The sequence below is a fragment of the Fukomys damarensis genome, unplaced genomic scaffold, assembly GCF_012274545.1.
Source record: "Fukomys damarensis isolate Sample0158 unplaced genomic scaffold, DMR_v1.0_HiC HiC_scaffold_17, whole genome shotgun sequence".
Lineage (NCBI taxonomy): Eukaryota > Metazoa > Chordata > Mammalia > Rodentia > Bathyergidae > Fukomys > Fukomys damarensis.
This window is the reverse complement of record NW_022900929.1, coordinates 79,722,641-79,732,728: the sequence shown is the minus strand read 5'-3', so window position 1 is coordinate 79,732,728 and position 10,088 is coordinate 79,722,641. Positions and strand designations below refer to the sequence as shown.

At 49.3% G+C, this 10,088-nt stretch overlaps 1 protein-coding gene across 1 annotated transcript in view; it reads right to left on the bottom strand.

Annotated features, from left to right (window-relative positions):
- The window catches only part of Mapk6 (mitogen-activated protein kinase 6), a 22,011-nt gene extending 11,963 nt beyond the window's left edge, over positions 1 to 10,048 (bottom strand). Inside the window, exon 1 of the mRNA XM_010609077.3 lies at positions 9,903 to 10,048. The gene's annotated coding sequence lies outside the window, so the exon portion shown is untranslated. The remainder of the gene's footprint in view (positions 1 to 9,902) is intronic.
- Positions 10,049 to 10,088: the final 40 nt, after the last annotated feature.

Genomic DNA, 10,088 nt, shown 5'->3' with positions numbered 1-10,088 from the left:
AAAAAAAAAAAAAAAAAAAAAGAGAGAGAGGAGGAGGAGGAGAAGAAAAGTAAGAAAAGTGTCACTTGAAGCACGGGGCTGGGTGTGGCTCAGTGCTACGGAGCCTGCCTAGCAGACCCGGCCAGGTTCCATCCCCAGCACCACAGACAGGAAAAAGGAGAAGAAACGGAAGCAGCAGACTATCAGCCACACACACGGTCAGGTTTAGTTCTCTACCTGTAAACACGACTCCAGGCTCTCTCAGCGTCTCTCAGAGCTACAGAACAGCAGCACCAGGCCAAGCGCCACACCACTGCTGTCCGGGCCAGCTGATGGCTGCTGGAGCCCCCAAACCATGCTCCTGGACGGCAGCCAGCAGGAGGGTGGGGGCAGCACCAAGGAGGGCAGGGCCCCAGCAGCACAGCCGACCAGGGGCGGTGCCAAGAGACAAGGCCACGTTCACACACACCGGCCGCAACTGGACAGTGGTGATGCTCAGGGCCCGGCCTCCTGCTCTGCACGGTCTCTACAGGCCGCCTGCCCAGCACAGGCTCGGTGCAGCTCTGTCACACTGTGCACCAGTGTGCCGAGCTCCACTCAGAGTGACATCCGCACAGCAGCCCCCACAAAACAGGGTCCTGCCCCTAAGGCTGCCAGCCAGCTGGGGCAAGACTGGCACAGAGTGCAAGGGTGTGCACGCGAGGAGGGCAGGATGCCATCTCCAGCAGCCGAGGGTCGCATGCCCGACTGCTCATGCAGACGTCTCTCTCCTCACAGTGACCCCTGAAATAGTCATACCCCAAATCCCGACCTCTCCAAGGACCACTCGTCCTGAAGCTCCACAGCCAAACAACATGCGGGCACATAGCTTGCATCTTGTTTTGTTCTTCTGAGACAGGTGGGCCATGAACTTACAACCCTCCTGCCTCAGCCTCCCAAGTGCTGAGATCACAGGCCTGCCTGGTACCATCAGTTTCCTCTCCCACTGTGAGTCTGGGCCACTCCAGCCCCTGGCTTCCTTCTGCAGAGCTGGTTGAGAAACCCAAGTCTCTGGACTCTTCTGGCTAGAGTCTCCTCTAGGCTCAATCACCCAGCACGGCACCCAACCCTGGCATGGAGAGCAGCTGCCACAGCAAGCCCACCTTCCCAGGTCGCTTCTCACTACTCCACAGAGCTACTCAGCTTCCAGGACTTGGCCGCTGTGGTGCTGACTAAGCCTTGGCTTCCACTGGAGGTGCCCCCGAGAGTCATCAAGTCTGACCAAGGGACAGAGGCCCCAACCCTACCGCTCCAGAGTGGAGTTCTCAGTGACCCCTGCGGGCAGCAGCCTCTGACAAAGCATCTGATCCAAACCAAGACAGGGCCTGGGCCTGCAGCTCAGAGGCAGGGCTTGCTGAGTGCATGAGGCCCTGGCCCTCCCAGCACCGTCGAATAAATAAAAATCAAACAAAAACAAACGTCCCACCACCAACTGTTTGTGCTGATTGTCTGCAGTCGCAGAGCCTGAACCCACTCACAGGTGCTAGGCAAGCACTCACTCCACCATTGGGCTACATCCCAGCAGGCCTTTTACTGATATTTTCCCTGGAGGGAGACGGGACAGAGTCTCCTAAGTCATCCTGGCTGGGCTTAAGCTTGTGATCTTCTTGCCTCAGCCTCTCAGAGTGCTGGGATCACAAATGTGTGCATCTAGTTACCACCAGCTCCTTTCAAATTCTGAGACAGGATCTCACCCAAACGTCAGCTCCACCAGCCCAAGCCTGAGTAGCAAGTTCAAGCCCTGCCTGGGCAACTTAGAAACCTGACTTATGGAAACCCTGTTTCAAAATAAATACAATAAAATGAAGGGCTGGATGTGTAGCTCAGTGCAAAGGCCCTGGATTCACTACTCACCACAGGAAAGAAAAAAGGTGCCTAGAAATGGCTTCCCCAGCTTTCTAGGCCCCATCTGGGCTCCGCCGTGGTGCGCACACACCGCTGGCCCACCTCAGTGAGCAGCCATGCCACCGCCCCCAGGAGAGGAGACAGGAGGGCCGGCCCAGGTGCTGCCCTCCACGCAGGCCCTGCGCAGGGCAGTCTCAGGCACATGGTGCCCATAACAGACACCGCAGCCGCCCTCAGGGCACCTGCTCCCTAGCACCAGGCCAGCGGGGGAGGGGAGTGAGGAATGCACACAGGGGGCCCCCAAAAGCTCTCTAGACTCCACCTGTGGTTGACTGGGGCCTCCTGGAGCGGGTATTGAGACAGGGTCTCACCGTGCAGCTCAGGCTGGCCTCAAACTCACGGACCTGCCTCAGCCTGCTGAGTGCTGGGATTACAGGTGTGCACCACCACACCCAGGTGGAAAGTCCCTGATTTTTAAACAGTGATTCAGAATGGCAAAACTTTTATAGAATATCCCAATTTCTTTGCTTCTTCTCATCTTCTTCAGACCTCAAGAAAGCTTGCATAGTCAAAAAAAAAAAAAAAAAACCAAAAACCACTACTGTGCTTTCTATGAGACGCATGGTAGAACGTCGCACTGCTGAAGAATGTGCCTGATCTTACTAACCTATGTTAACAGGAATAAACCCTAAGCTAAGAGATCGGGGCCACTCCAGACTGGCTAAACTGGCTGGTCAAAGAAGCCGGCATTTCTAGGTCTCAGCTCCTCCTCAGCAATGTGAGCAGAGCCACAGGCTCTCCATGGTCTCTTCCACCTCAAATTTTAATAAATGGTTCAAACTTTCCAACTCTGATTAAAATGAATACAGTGAGAAGACACCAACATTCTTGCCCTATAAATAGTAACAAGACAGATAAGCTACAAGAATCATAATTTTTAAAAATTAGAAAGCAGGCACGGTGGAAGGTTCTTGTAATTTTGGCACTCAGGAGGCTGAGGCAGGAGGATCACTTGAGTTGGGACCTTGAGACCAGTCTATGCATAGAGCAGGACCCTGCCTGAGGGGGAAAAAAAAGCCGAGGATGCAAAACAATCTAAACAAACTGAATTCCAGAAAACATCGAGGCTCTCAGAGTAGACCCGGGTTATTCAGTCTTCACTGAGGGGGATGAAGAGAAAGCAGACAAACTTGTTTGTCAGAAGCACTGAACGGCTTTGTGGGCCTCCGGGAGCCCAACCTGCACGCCCACCCGCATCCTTCCCTGGGAGGAGAGCCCAAGGGCCCCGCGGGGGAGGGGAGGGTGGGCCGCAGGGCGCAGACTCTGCTCTGCCTCTGAGTTCCGGGTAGGCGACAATTCCTGCTCAGGTGAGGCCACAGAAAGAGCAGGAAACACAGCACGGGAAACCCGGGGCCAAACTGAACAGCAAGAAAATTTCCTCAAGGACTCAAGGCACAGAGGCCATGCTGGTAAGCAGGGACAGCAGCGAGATAGATGCAGGAAGCAGGGGGAACAGAAGGACACCCAGAAAGGATGGGCAGAGCTTCCTAAGCTGAAAAAGACACCGGCTCACAGCCAAGAGCGCGGGGCACAAGCAGGATACACACAAAAAACGTGACCCGGCTCCCAGGCCAACCCAGGGGAGAAGAAAAACAACACAACGACAATGAAGGGAGAAAGCCTTGGGCAGCCAGAGGAGGCCGGCCTGGGAGACTGAGCCCAAGCCAAACAAACGACAACAGGAAAACGCTTCCCTCCTTCAAATCACATCAAGGAAGCAGAGAAGAGACAAAGCTTACACTGGGGCAGAACCGGCAGTGACAGCAGATCTAGCCCTACAAACAATGAAAACCAGAAGATGACAGCGAGAGCAGAGCCAACTGCCAACCACAGCCCGGCTTACAGGAGCCATGAGGGCTGCAACATGAGGGCAGTGGGGACAGCGCCCCAGCCAACCTCACAGAAACCCTGAAAGGGCACCAAATACAACCCAGGCCTGTGAAAAGGAACAAAACACTCAGGCAAGGGTAAAATCTGGGAAGTATAAACAGTCTTTCAGAACATCCTACCCACCGTGTGAAATGTCTTCAGTGACACAGATCGCTTAATTCAAACACGAAACACAGTGGGGTTTGTGGCGGAGGCGGGAGCCCAAGCCGGGGCCCACCGAGGCTCAGTGGGTCTTCTCCATGCCTCATCACTCTGGGTTTCTGGTTGATTTTGGTACTGGGCATTGAACCCTGCCAGTCCTTACCTATGAACTACAACCCCAGGCTTTCTCATTCTGAGACAGGATCTTGCTAAACTGCCCAGACTGGGCTTGAATTGCCAATCTCCCTGCCTCAGCCTCCCAAGTGGCTGGGACAGAATAAGTGTGCGCCAACCACACCCAGCTACGATTGTTATCCTTAACAACATGCCCATTAGTAGTACAGAAAATCTAAATAAATCATTTGTTAGGTATGGACTGACTCACTTTATGAGCATTAACATTTAAGTACTAGATTTATTGGCAATTTCAAAGGAACTGGAAATTAATCACATGGCTTTTTTTTTTTTTTTTTTTTTTTTTTGTAGTTTCATAAGCCAAGCACTGGCACGAACACACCTGTTGTCCCAACACTTAGGAGGTTGAGACCATAGGATCGCCATGAGTTTGGGGCCAAAGTGGGCTACACAGTTAGTTCAAGGCCAGCCTGAAATGCCCAGCAAGACCCAGTCTCAAAAAGAATCAAAAGAGAGAGAGAGAGAGAGTGTGTGTGTGTGTGTGTGTGTGTGCGCGCGCGCGCGTTTAAGAGCGGTAGAATTTGGCTCAGTAGAAAGAGAAAAACACACACACACAGATAAGGTCTCACTATTTTGTCCTGACTGGTTTCTAACTCACAGGCTCAAGTAATCCTCCTGCCTCAGTCTCCCAAGCAACTGGGACTACAGATGTATACCACCATGCAGGACTCAAACGGCATGCCTTAACTGAGATAACATACATATTTTAATATCTTTGAGGGGCTCTGTCTGCCTTAGAAGATTAAGATACTAAGAAGTGAATTGTACAATGTGAAATGGGAAGAAAAGGGCTAAAGATGTAGGGAAAGTGGGAAGGGTAGAGGAAAGGTAATAAGGGAAAAGAAAAACTATGAGAAAATGAAAAAATGGAAATAAAGTGCTTGTAAATAGGGAAGGGAGAAGGGGGTGAAGGGAGGTCAGGGATAAGGGGAAAAATGAGAACCAAGACCTGTCATGTAAAGGTACAGGATCCCAATGATGAATGTAACTGTACTGCAGACCTAAGATGTACCAATAAACTCAATGAGAGAGGAAAAAAAAAAAAAAAGAACTGAATTGTAGCCAGGTATGGTGGTACACACTTGTAATCCCATCCACTCAGGAGGCCAACGCAACAGCACCGAAAGTTCAAGGCCAGCCTGGGCTACATAATAAGAACCTGCCTCAAAAAAAGAATTATAGAATATGTCCAAAGAGCTCTAATTTGAGGATTATATAACACATTAGGTACTTGTCCCACACTGTCAACTACTACAAAAGCAATTAATGTAATTAAAGTTCCATCCCCAGTACCAAAAAAAAAAAGGTATCCAGGGATACACCTGTGGCCCCAACTGCTGTGAGGCTGATGCAGGATGATTTCAAATTCAAGGCCAGCATGAATTACATGGTGAAACCCAATTGCAAAAACAAAAACCAAAGTTTCTATTATATAAAAAGGAATTTAAGGCTGAGCATGGTAGCGCACACCTGTAATCCCAGCACTGGGGAGGCTGAGGCAGGAGGATTGCTGAGACCAACCTGGGCTACAAAGTGAGTTCCAGGTCAGTCTCAACTACATAGTGAGATCCTGTCTCAAAAACCAAAAAAAAAAAAAAAAAAAAAAAAAAAAAAAAGGAATTTAGCACTGAACGTGAGAATAGCATTATTTGATGTCTGAATTTTAAAAGCATCTAAGCAACCTTTTACTGAGAAATACTGTGTGAAGCACTGTGCTGGCAGCCTCACACAACCGCCTCAACACTGCAGCACAAGTCTTAGGGTCTTAGAGAATTCAAATCACACGTCCAAGATCACAATACCAAGAGAGCCAGGACTCACACTAGGCCTGCAAAGGGTGATGAGCCCATGGTCTCCTGAGAAGCAACCAAATTTCCACCCCCAGTGCAGAACACATCTCCCTGCTCCCGAGTGCAGCTGAGTCCCACACACGAGGACAGTCACACTGCAGAGACCCCACTCAGCTGCAGGAGTTCCACAGATGCCCTGTCATGCAGATGTGGGGACCCACTCAGAGTCACATGCTATAGTAAGCATGGTGCAATTTTAAATGTAGCTTTTCCCTTTTTTTTTTTTTTTTTTTTTTTTTTTTTAAAACATGAGGTTTTTTTGTTCTTTTCTTTTTGTTTTTTGGAGAAAGGGTCTCACTCTGTAGTTGAGACTGACCTGGAACTCACTATGTAGCCCAGGCCAGTCTCAAACGCACAGCGATCCTCCTGCCTCAGCCTCCCAAGTGCTGGGATTATCCCTTTATTTTAAAGAATCAAGCATTTTATACAGCCAGGCCTGGTGGGTGTGAGCCTGTAATCCCAGCACTGGGGAGGCTGAGGCAGGAGGACTGCAAGTTTAAGCCCAGCCTGGGTAACTGAGACACTAAGAAAGACCCTGCATCAAAATAACAGACTATTTGAAAGGGCTGGGCGGAAGGCCTGGGTCCAGCCCCAGCTCTGGGTCTGCAAACAGAAGCCCAGTGGCCTCCCTAGGTGCATGCCGTGGCTGACCGTGGAGCGAACTCACGGGGTTGGGGGACAACAGACAGACGAATGGGACCTACAACTCTGCTTGGAGGAAAAGCAGAAGACACAAGGCTGCAGCCAGAGGTCGGCGTGTGGGGACAGTTTACAGACAAGTACTGGTCCAGACAGCTTCTGGTGACAGCACTGCCCGGAGGGCCCTCCACCAGCATATCTGCTGAACACCTGAAATATGGCCAAAAATGAGGTTTCTTACAAATTAATCCAGGGCCAGGCACAGCAGCACAGGATTGTAATCCCCGCACAGAGGAGGAAACAGTGCTGCCTAGTGATAGCTATAAAGTACTCAGGCTTAGTAGGTAAACATTAAAAGCTACCTCTCCAACTTGTACACGAACAAGAGATTACTAAACTGAGTCTGATTAGTTACATTACATAATTTCAAACTGAGTGTAGGCAAAGCGCTGTGGGTCTGTGTCATCCAGTCCGGCAGCTCACAGGCAGTGACTGCAGTAAACTGGTACGGAGCACATTGTACCCTGGCTGTCATGTGCACACAACAGCAAGGCCAGGGCCTCACACACGCTCTGTGCTTCCTCAGGTGCACCAGTTACTGTCAGATGCTCCACAGTCACATGTGGCTGGCGGCCACCTCACCGGACGCCATAACCGTGGTCAAGTCCTGCTGCATGACCATGCAAAGGGACAGTAGAAAGCACTGGTCATGGGCCTGGGTTTTCCAACTGAGTCACCAACCAACCTGCTGAGCAAGGGGGGGGGGACAGCACTGGGACAGGGAACTGTGTCCCATGCGCAGGGGTCTGGGGTCTGACGGAGTCAGGACCCTAACATGCTCCTGCCTCCACTAACAAACACCACGTTCTCAGGCAGCTCTGGGCCTCACCTCCTTTCCCGTCAATGACAAGCCTGGGGCAACAAAATGCCCAAGGGTGCCCCCCAAACTATTTTATAGCTTTATGGCCCACAGGATTAGATGCACATGGCTTCTCACTCTGCAGAGGCAGGCCCCTGAAATAAATGCCAGGAGTCTAACAATTTTAGTAAGATCATTGTTTTCTGCTAAAAAGAAAAATAAATAAATTTTAAAAAAAGAAAAATACAGCTAGGCATCATGGAGTACGCTTGTAATTCCAGCTACTCGAGAGGCTGAGGCAGGAGAATTACAAGTTTCAGGCCAGCCTGGGCAACTAAGCAAGATTCTGGCTCAAAATAAAAAAGGACCTGAGTCCAATCCCTGGTACCAAAAAAAAAAAAAAAGGAAAGGGGTGGGAAGTAGTTTAGTGCAAAGGCCCTGGGTTCAATCTCTAGTGGGGTTGAGGGATCCCTAAGTTTAAATGAAAATGGGAAAATATGAATTGCATAAAACATTCCATCTCTGTACAACTTCTTAGAAATACATTTAGAAGGCTCACAGAGGTGAAAGATAAGCCTTTGAAAACCTCTATCACTACTCAGGAAGGCTGAGGCAGGAGGCTGGCTTGAGCCCTGGTCTGGAGCCAGGCTGGGTGACACAGTGAGACCTGTGCCTTACACAACCAAACACAAGTGTGTCACCCCAGCTCTTGAAGTCTGAGGACCAAGGTCATGAGTTCTAGGGAGACCCTATCTCAAAATTAACCTCCCACAAAGAAAGCCCAGTGGAGGAGCAGTCTTCCAGGGGTGGAGAAACAGTAACCTCACAGCTCTGCTGCCTTAAAAGCTGAAGTTTCCCAGCCCATAGGACAGAACTCCCAGGGAAGAGCCAGCACTACTGTAACACTGCTGCCGCCCCATGGAACCACAGAGCACAGGGCTGGGACACCAACCCAGCACCCAAGCACATCTTCCTCCTACTTTCAGGGCCCAGACAGCAAGATACAGGCAGGCTCTGCGGGTTCAGAGAAGTGGCTGTGGCCAGCAGGCTCAGCATTTCACAAGGCAACATTGGGAAAAGAAGAATGGTAGGGGAGGTACCTGGTCTGTTTCTGAATTCCACACAGCAGCTAAAAATCCCACTGGAAATACATCTCTAATTTCTAAGACTTCCACATGATGTGATACTCTGAAAATCCTCAGTGCTTCTATACTTGAACTTGTTTCTTTGAGGAGATATTTTTAAGTCTGAATTAAGCTTTATTTAAATTCCTCTCTATATAAAAACAAGTCATTTCAAATGTCTCCAAAGACTTAATTCACACAAGCAATACACTTTAATGTCCACAAAACTACTCAAATAAATCATTATGAAACAATAAATGGTTTACACAGAAGATGGAAACAGGGATTTTTTTTCTTGTCACTTTTAACACAAACTGCCAAACCAAGGCATGGTGGCACAGGCCTGTAATCCATCACTCTGGGAGGCTGAGGCAGGAAGATCTTAACTACAAGCTTAAACTTGAGCCCAGCCCGGGCAAAGTAACAAGTAACTTGTCTCAAGTTAACAAAGAGCTGGGGATATAGCTCAGAGTGAAGGCCCTGGGTTAGATCCCCACTACTACCCCCTCAAAAAAACAAAAACTGCCATACTTGCTCTGTCCTTTCTTTTTCCATCTCAACTTTATTTAAAGCCAACTTACTATTTCAAAATCAGTCAAATGGGCATGGGGACCCACACCTGTAATCCATCTACTCAAGAAGGAGGCTGCGGCAGAACATTCTCCAGTGTTGGACTAACCTGGGCTACACAGCAAATTCAAGGCCAGCCCAGATTACATCGCAAAAACAGAAGAAAAACTGTGCTTGTAACAAATGCCCACTTCAAGTTGTCCTTATTTCAGCAGGAAGCTCCCTGAGGTCCTGAAAGCAGTCTGTACAGTCAGGCTTTAGTAATTCCGGCAGAGTGAAATGTTCACACTCAGAACTCTGATATAAACAGCACACTCGGTTGGACTTTTAAAAACCAACAATAGCACCTACCTAGGCCAATTTCCTAGCTACTATGAAGGTAACTTTTACACAAGCAATGTCAAAATGTAAGGCCAATTTCTACCAACACCATAAAGTACTATCTGCCCTTCATTATCAACCTGTCACAGATCTCTTCACAGCAGCCAAGATCTACTGGTATCAAGCATTTAATTTCAACAACTGACCAGCGGTTGCTTTTAACTCTGCTCTCCAGAAATGCTACACACTTCCACCTGTAGGGTATGTGTTTTTAAAATACAATTTAAGAAACTACTACTTTTTAAAATAAACTGCTGTCTCTCTTCTAAAAGAATTACAATGTGGACAGAAACATTTTCTCCTAATAGTTAAAAAGATTAAAAGGTGTACTTTTTTAAAAGTGGGGGGAAGAGCCACGTAGCCGCCGTGGGCAGGATGAGTCACCACAACTCCGAACTCTCGTCCGCTTTGAGTCAGCGCCGGGCCCCGGGTCCGCGTTCCCACGCGGGGACAGCTCCGTCCGGCACGGTGGGGCCGGGGGCACACGGCCCTCCAGGGCTCACCACAGTGACCGTG